Genomic DNA, 7,927 nt, shown 5'->3' with positions numbered 1-7,927 from the left:
TCCCAGCTGGCCCCGGGGGCCAGGGCGGGCCGCCGAGACCCAGGACCGACCAGGCCCCATCCCGCCACGGCTCCCGGAGTGCCTTGCGAGAGCAGGCGCCCTCGCAGCGCCCGCCGGGACTTGTGGTTCGGGCCGCGGGTGGGGGTGGGGCCGGGCATGGAGGCGGGCGGGGGCCGGGGGCGGGCGCAGGCCCCTCCCCCGTCACTTCCTGCGGGGCTGCGGGCGCCGGAGCGGCTCTTCAGCGTTTGCGCCGGCGGCCGCCGCGTCTGGCTCGGCTCCCCCTTCCTCTGACCCCCGGCCCGGCGGCGCCCGCCTCCTCCGCGGCCACTCCGCCTCTTCCCTCCGCCGTTCCCTTCCTCTTCTCCCTTCTTCCTTCCTCCTTCCCCTCTTCGCCGCCCCCGCCGCCGCCGCAGCCGCCGCAGCCGCCGCCGCCGCCGCCGCCCAGGACCGCCGGCCGGGGGACGAGCTCGGGGCAGCAGCCAGGTGAGGCGGCCGGGCCGGGCCGGGCCTGGCGGGGCCCGCGCGGGCGCCGCGGCCGCGGGGAGGGGGGCGGCGGGTGGGGCCTAGGCCTCGGCGGGCCCGCGCGCCCGGCCTTCGTGCCCGGGCCTCCGTCCCGCCCGCGGGGCCTTCCCGGAGGAGGCGGGTCCTCGCGCGCCCCCCCCCCCGCTCCCCCGCCTCGGGGCGCCCCGCGGCCTGCAGCCCGGCAGCCCCCGCTCCCCCACCCCTTGCTGGGGCCAGAAACAGGTGCCACGCCGCCTTTGGCGATTCCTCCTCGCGCGCGGGGACGCCGAAGTTGTTCCAGGGGCGGCGGGCGGGGGCCTGCTCCGAGTCCCCGGGACCCCGAGACCCCGAGACCCCGAGCGCGCCGTGCCCCCCGCCGGGTCCGGGGCGCGGTGCCTCCGAGCGCGGCCCAGGTGCCTCGCTCGGGTGCCAGTCCCCGCGCCACTCTCTCCGGCAAGTCCCTTCAACTCTTTGTGTGTGTAGGTCGGGGAAAGGGGCTAACGCGGCTGCTGCCTCTTGGGGCTGTTAGGGTTCCGTGAAACGGGGCGTGTGAGGCGCTTATCAGAGTGCCAGACCCACAGCGCGCCCCAGCGAGCCGCCTGCATGATTTATTAGCGTGATATTAAGGTATGGACCTACGGGGGCAAAGTGGGCTGGGAGTTGACCTACCTGCGCCCGTCCGGGTTGCCTTTGAGGCGGAAACGTCGCCAGCGCCGGGGCTTTGTTTTTTGGGTTGTTAACATGTGAGAGGGGCGTACGTTTAATTGGGACACCGTGTAAGGAGGCAGTCGGTAAAGATGCTGTTATTTGCATCTCCTCCGCTGAGCCAGCTACGAGATTTCCGCCAGCTCCCTCAGTATGAGCAACCTGTCCATTTTGTTTGTTTGCTTTTGTTTTATTTATTTGTTTGTTTGTTTGTTTGTTGATCTTTTTCCCTCCCCTCCCTGCCATCATCCGGCTTCTTGTTGTCATTTCATTTCTGGGAAAGTTGCTGGCAGCCGCCTGCCTGGAGTTGAAGCCTTTCTGGAGCGCTCGCCCCGCGTGTCAGGTTCTGGAGGGGGCGGTGGGTGAAGCTGGCAGAGGTACAGGAGTCTGGTCTTTCCTTGCGCTACGTCTCTAACTTCTAACTTTTTTTTTCTTTTCTTTTTTCTTTTTTTTCTTTTTTTCTTTTTCTTTCTTTCTTTCTTTCTTTCTTTCTTTCTTTCTTTCTTTCTTTCTTTCTTTCTTTCTTTCTTTCTTTCTTTCTTTCTTTTTTTCTTCTTCTTCACCGCAGCTTTGCTTTTCATTCCGTCCGTCCCCGTGGGGCCGACTTTGCTTTTAAAGCCCTGGCCCCACCTCCGTGTCGCAGTGTTGCTTATGTGGAAGTTTTCTTCTGTTCCGGCGAGGATGTGTGCTTCAGTCGGTTCTGCCTCTGTTCCCTGGCTGTGGGGACGTTTTTAAGGTCACTCTTCCCCTTCTGCTTGTAGCTTTCATTGTGGAGTGGGTGGCGGAGAGAGAGAGAGTTAATCCGGTTTTTTTTTGATTGATCTTGGCCTTTCAGGAAATCAGTGTGCTTACCAAATATAAATTACATTGCTGCTTGCTGAGGTAAAAACTAAAAATACAGTTGGATGGTGGAGTTGAGCAGTTCCGGTCCTCCTGGTGACAGGTGGGATTTCTTTCTTTTTTTTTTTTTTTTAAACAGCAACTTTATTTGAAGCTACTGAGTTTCTTTTCATTCTTCTACTTGGTTGTGTGCACCTTTCCTTAGGGAAAAAGGCAACTCCACTCAACTCGTGGGCAACTGGTGGACGTTCACATTTACAAGAAAGTTGTGTGTGTGTGTGTGTGTGTGTGTGTGTGTGTTTGCTCAACGGAATGTACCTCCTGTATTGTAGGGCTGTTTTAGGTAGTAAATTTCTTTGCTGAATTTAAAGCCGTTTTGATGTATACCTGTCTCTCAGCATGTAAAGCGGCCTCTCCTGTTTTTTGACGTTTTCCTGTAACTTTCTGACAGGAGTCTTACTGTCAATTTCTAGTTTAAAAAACTTTGGATGACTCTTCAAAAACACCGAGAAATAGCTGTATGACAAATATGTCTTCTGCTACGTCAAAAATTGTAGTGTTGGGGAAATAATGCTTTAATATTGCAGTCGATAACCTTTAAAAAAAAAAACTATTACGGAAAACATTTAAAAATTGGATAACTGTAGAGAACCCCCATGTATTGGTCACTTAGCTCTGACAATGATTAACTTGTAGCCAAGGTCATCTTGTTTCATGTAGTACTTCCTCCCCCAAACTGGGTAATTTTGAAACAAATCCTGAACATCATATAATTTTACAAGATTGCTCCAGACTGTTAATCTGTCACAAAATTTACTTTAGTGGAATCTTAGTTCTCATTTTGTTTATTGGGCTTCTCATCTCTGTTCACACATGATTACTATACAGGAGAAAAAAAAATGAGTGGCCAAATTAGCTCTTGGTTCAGTGCTTATCCCTCTCAAAGTCATGTCCAAAATATTGCTTTGCTTTTTTGTGTACAAACGCAACAGATCTTAAGCTATCAGTGGTTATAATTGAAAAGGAATAAAAAAAAACAAAAACAAAACAGATATCTATAAACCTGTTTTGGTGGAGACCTACCTGTTAAACCACTTATAATGGGGAATAACTTTTTGTCAAAGGTAAACTACAGTTAATAATTCATAATGAAACTTTCAAAGTTTCTTTACAGTAGTTGTGTAAATATGCTGGTGTCACCTTAGGTTAAGAATTAAGCAAAAGGTAATTTGATTTCAAAACTCTGTTGTAGGATTATTTTTAATAAGTGAATGAATTTCATAGGCTAGATGCTCTTGTTTTTCTTTCTTGTCTGAAAAGAGATTTCTCCTAGAATCGAAGTTGACAGGAATATTATGTTTGTCATTATTACTTAATTTTCAAATTTCTGGTCATGGACTTTTCACAGCTTTAGACAATTGCAGTTTGCTTTTAGGTAATTGTAATTTCAGTTACGTAGGTTTATTTTTGAGCTTGTTCAGAGGTAGTGAAAATGTGTGTTATGTTTTAGTTATTACAATCTGGGAGATTGAAAGGGATATGCATACCTCTTAAAATTAACTCTGGAAAAAAAAAAACTAATCGGGTATCTAAGAAAGGGCACAAAATGTACTTTATTTAAATAAAAAAAATGCTTAGTGCTTCCCAGGAGGCTTAAAGTAAAACTTTTAAGTATTTGGAATTATTTCCATAAATACAGTTTGTTCAGACTAAATTGCTCTCTTTTAAGATTCAACCAGAAAACCCATTTATATACAGATTATTTTAAGTTTAGAAATGAGTATGACTCATAGAACTTTTCCCCCTCATTTCTGAAGTCTAACCCATTAACATTATTCTGAGTGTAATCTTTAAATGTTGGCCTATACTGTGCTGCTTCATCCAGTCTCCCCTTAGTAAGACAATGACGATATTTCATATAGGAGGCACAGAGTGGCTCTCAGCTTGCAAGGCAACTTTCTCTCTCTTGCCCTTTTGCTGGATGGAGTGAAAGTGAAATTCACCAGCATAAAAAAGAAACTTTTATGAAAAAGGCATCTTTTTGTTGGATGTCATAAGTCAATTCCAGGGACCTTGTTTTTATGAGCCTCCACACTGGATCATCTTACTCACTGTCATACTTTGTGACACAGAATTGCTCAGTTCAGGGAAATGTAAATTCTTCCCCTTTATTTTTTTAAAGATTTCATTTATTTATGCACAAGAGACACAGAGAGAGAAGCAAGAGACACAGGCAGAGGAAGTGCTTCTTAAGCAGACTCCATGCAGGGAGCCTGATGTGGGACTGGATCCCGGTCTCCAGGATTAGGCCCTGGGCTGAAGGCAGGCGCCAAACCGCTGAGCCACCCGGGCTGCCCAATTCTTCCCCTTTAAATGAGAACTTTTGAGGTTGCTTTCTTTCTCTTGGAATGGAATTCTGCAGCGTTCAGAAATGTTTAGAGAATTTTATGGCAGATTTTGTTTCACACTAGACCTTTTGCTTCACGCTAAACCTATAACAGGTTGTTTTAAATTATAAACTTTTGGTGACAGATCTTTGTGGCTAACATGCTTCTGGTATAGTTTTCGGCATGAGCTTTTCCTTAAATAAAACCTCATTAAAATCAAGGTTTAGCATTATGCTGTTCCAAGAAGTGTAATTTATGAGTTAGAGATTGAACTCTGAGAAGACATGTTATTTGCTATCCTTATTTTTGCCTGACGTTTTATTATGAAAATTTTTAAATATATAACAAAGCCTAAAGAATGTTAGCGTATGCCTCTATATCTACCACCTGTTTTCTGCCATTGACATTTTACCACACTTGTTTTATCATGTCTGTTCCATTTGTCTGTCTCTTTGAATTCATTAATTCATTTTATTTTTTAGTACATTTCAAAATAAATTGCAGCATCAGCACACTAAATACTTGAGCACACATAGCCACCACAGTGAATTTTAATTTTAAATTGAGGCAGCCCTGTAAGGTGTCTCTGGATCTTTAAAAGCCAAGGGTTTTGATAATTTTTGTTTCAGATTTGCTTAGGCTCCAGAACTTTTTGCTTTTTTTAAAGAAATGTTTAATGAATTTTTTGCACCAAGGTGTGCTTATGTATTAGTCAAGTATTACAAAGCTTGAATAATGTTGGCCAAATCCTTTGTTCTCACATACTAAGGAGATAATAGGATTACAAATATATAGCTACGTTGATCTTAACAAATAACGCTAGGTGGTTGGTTTGGATATCTGTTTTGCTGACAATTTAATGCTCTGAACTAGAAAACCTTACCAAAGAAAATTATTTATTATTAAAAAAATGGTAAAATGAGCAAATTATTGCAAAGAGCTTAATTTTTTAAATATGTACATTCCCATAGTAGGGAATAAGGTTGATGTAAAAGTGATCTATGTCACCAGATAAGAGCAGGTAGAAACAAATTCTCTGCAGACTTAGTTATATTTTCTGGAATTATACAAGTTTGTTTATTTGTTGAAGGAGTATATTCAGGGGGCCCCTTCAAAGTATATTTACTGAAAGCAAAAAAAGTAGGAAAATCTATCCAAGAAAGTATTTGCTTTCGATTAAAAATTAGTCTTCTGAATATTAAATTTGTAGCCCATCTGCTTCTGTTTAATCTGTAATCTAATTTGGGGGAGAAGTGTGATGACTTTGTGAGTTTATAACAGTAATGGGAGCAAACCAGGCTATTTTATTATAATATGATACACAGGTCATAATTGTTCTGGAAGGTTTTTGTTAAACCAGACTACAAAGTCTAAAAAAATTTAAGTGCCCTGAGGTCTTTGCCTAAATAAAAAGGATTGTTCATTAGATTGTCTCTATATTTGATGTAGTTTTAGAATTGGTTGTGCAGTGAGTGGGTTGATTTTAGTCAGCATGTTCTCTGTTCCCATTTAAAATGTTTTTTACAAGTGGTGTGTAGCTATAAGTTTATATTTATAGATGTTTATGTGGCTGAGGACAGGATTAGTAAATTTGCTGGATAATAATACTTGCTACTATTTATTGAGCTCTTAACCATGTGGTAGGTAGGTTAGGATTACAGGGTGAGGGTTATTTGATGCAGGAAAGGGATCTGAACGGTCAGATTGAATTTATCTAATAATATAAAAGCTGCTGTTCATCGAGCTCTTCCTTGGTGCTAAAAGTTGAAGTAGATGATTTATGTTGTATTTCTGATACTTGAAAACGTCTTTGCGGACATCAGTTCTAGTAGCTGCAGATACTGAGGCCTGTCTGGGAGGCCAGGTAACTGGAGTGAGGTCTTCAGCTGTTTTCACTGAACCACACTTCATCTCTAATTATGTTCGGGTGCTTTTTGTTTAGGACAGTAGTTTTCTTGTGTTTCACCAGTGCTTCATCATAGCTAGGATGATTTTTGTTCACTAGAACTTCAGACCAATTTGAAAAAAGTCTGTTTCAGTAATACTCAGTTTTTAAAATGAACTCTATTCATCATTCCCTTGAAATGGACTTATAGTTTACTTTTGTTTGTTGTGATAGATTGCTACAGTCACATTAAACTAAAACTTGTAAGTTGATTCAAAGGTTTGTGGGGTGCAGGGAACTACTTAGAAGTAAATGGGGAAGAAGAGGAGGTTTCATTAACCTGTGTATTGTAGGAGGCTCTCCTCTAAATTATTGCTATAATCCTTCATGAAGTTCGTTAAAAATGACTTATGAACTATAGACAAGGTTGTTGCTAAGAACATTAGTTTCTTTAGAATTATAATATTCCTTTTTTTTATTTTAATTTTTATTTATTTATGATAGTCAGAGAGAGGGAGAGAGGCAGAGACACAGGCAGAGGGAGAAGCAGGCTCCATGCACCGGGAGCCCGATGTGGGATTCCATCCCGGGTCTCCAGGATCGCGACCTGGGCCAAAGGCAGGCGCCAAACTGCTGCGCCAAAAACAAAAAAACAAAAAACAAAAAAAAACCAAACTGCTGCGGGATCCAGGGATCCCAGAATTATAATGTTCCTACTGGATATGCATTAACTAAACTTCCAATTAACTTTATAGGCCTTGGTGATTGTTTCCCTCTTTGCTTTCCAGCCCTAACATCCCTTTCCTTGCTGATGGTATTGGGAATATTTCATGTAACTTTCTGTTTAGTATTGAACTGCCTCCTTAACAGTTTCTTTTTTACTTTCTTTGAATCAATGATCTGCATAGGAAGCCTCTTTAGTTCTCCACCCAGGCAGTAGTCCTCTCTTAATGGCTAGTTTTAAAAGGCAGATCAATGAAATTAAACCTGCCTGTTAGATTTGAGGTTTTCATGAGATGGTGTGTGTTTCCGTTCTGTTTTATAACCTCAACTGAGGTGACCATGTAGCCTGTAATGACATACGTGTATCTCATTAATCACGAAAAGGTGTTGGAAATGTGTCTTGTCTGGGGATGAAGTGAGCACATGCTGCTTCTTAAGTTGTCTATATTGGCTCCCCTCAGGCACAAGCTTTTCGATCTAACTAGATCTTGTCTGATTCTCTCACGGTTTTGCTTTTTGAAGTCCATGCTTTCTATAGATTAAAATTAACTGAGGCATGAATTTTCTACTCTTGCAGATTCCACCCTGATACAAACAAGGCCATTGTCTGCTGATGCCATTGTGACTTTGTACAAAATGCTAGGCAGTCCTTTCCTCTTTTAGAAAGAAGATAATTTATATGTAATGATAAGTCTGATTATGCTTAGAGGCTTATGTTCTTTGTTGCACAATTTAACCAACCTGTGCTCATTGAAGCTCTATGACCCTTCACCTAGATGACAGTTAAATAGAAATAGAGTTAGGTAAATAATTCCCTTTTTATTTGTAGTATACGGAACCTTTACAGTCTGGAACATTTAGGATATGACTATTGCTGGGTACTGAT

At 43.1% G+C, this 7,927-nt stretch overlaps 1 protein-coding gene across 13 annotated transcripts in view; it reads left to right on the top strand.

The window, feature by feature from the left end:
• The first annotated feature begins 212 nt into the window (after nt 1-212).
• The window catches only part of STAU1 (staufen double-stranded RNA binding protein 1), a 54,359-nt gene continuing 46,644 nt past the window's right edge, over nt 213-7,927 (top strand). For 2 of the 13 annotated variants that reach the window (XM_025470357.3, XM_025470358.3), the window contains exon 1: nt 213-483. The gene's annotated coding sequence lies outside the window, so the exon portion shown is untranslated. Of the gene's footprint in view, nt 484-2,035; nt 2,150-7,927 lie in introns of those variants that run through there. The other 11 variants (XM_049100223.1, XM_049100222.1, XM_025470369.3 and 8 more) reach the window with 8 other exon arrangements.

This window comes from Canis lupus, chromosome 24 (genome assembly GCF_003254725.2).
Source record: "Canis lupus dingo isolate Sandy chromosome 24, ASM325472v2, whole genome shotgun sequence".
In the NCBI taxonomy this organism is placed as follows: Eukaryota; Metazoa; Chordata; class Mammalia; order Carnivora; family Canidae; genus Canis; species Canis lupus.
Note: the sequence above shows the minus strand (reverse complement) of the source record. Positions and strands in the feature narration are given on the sequence as shown.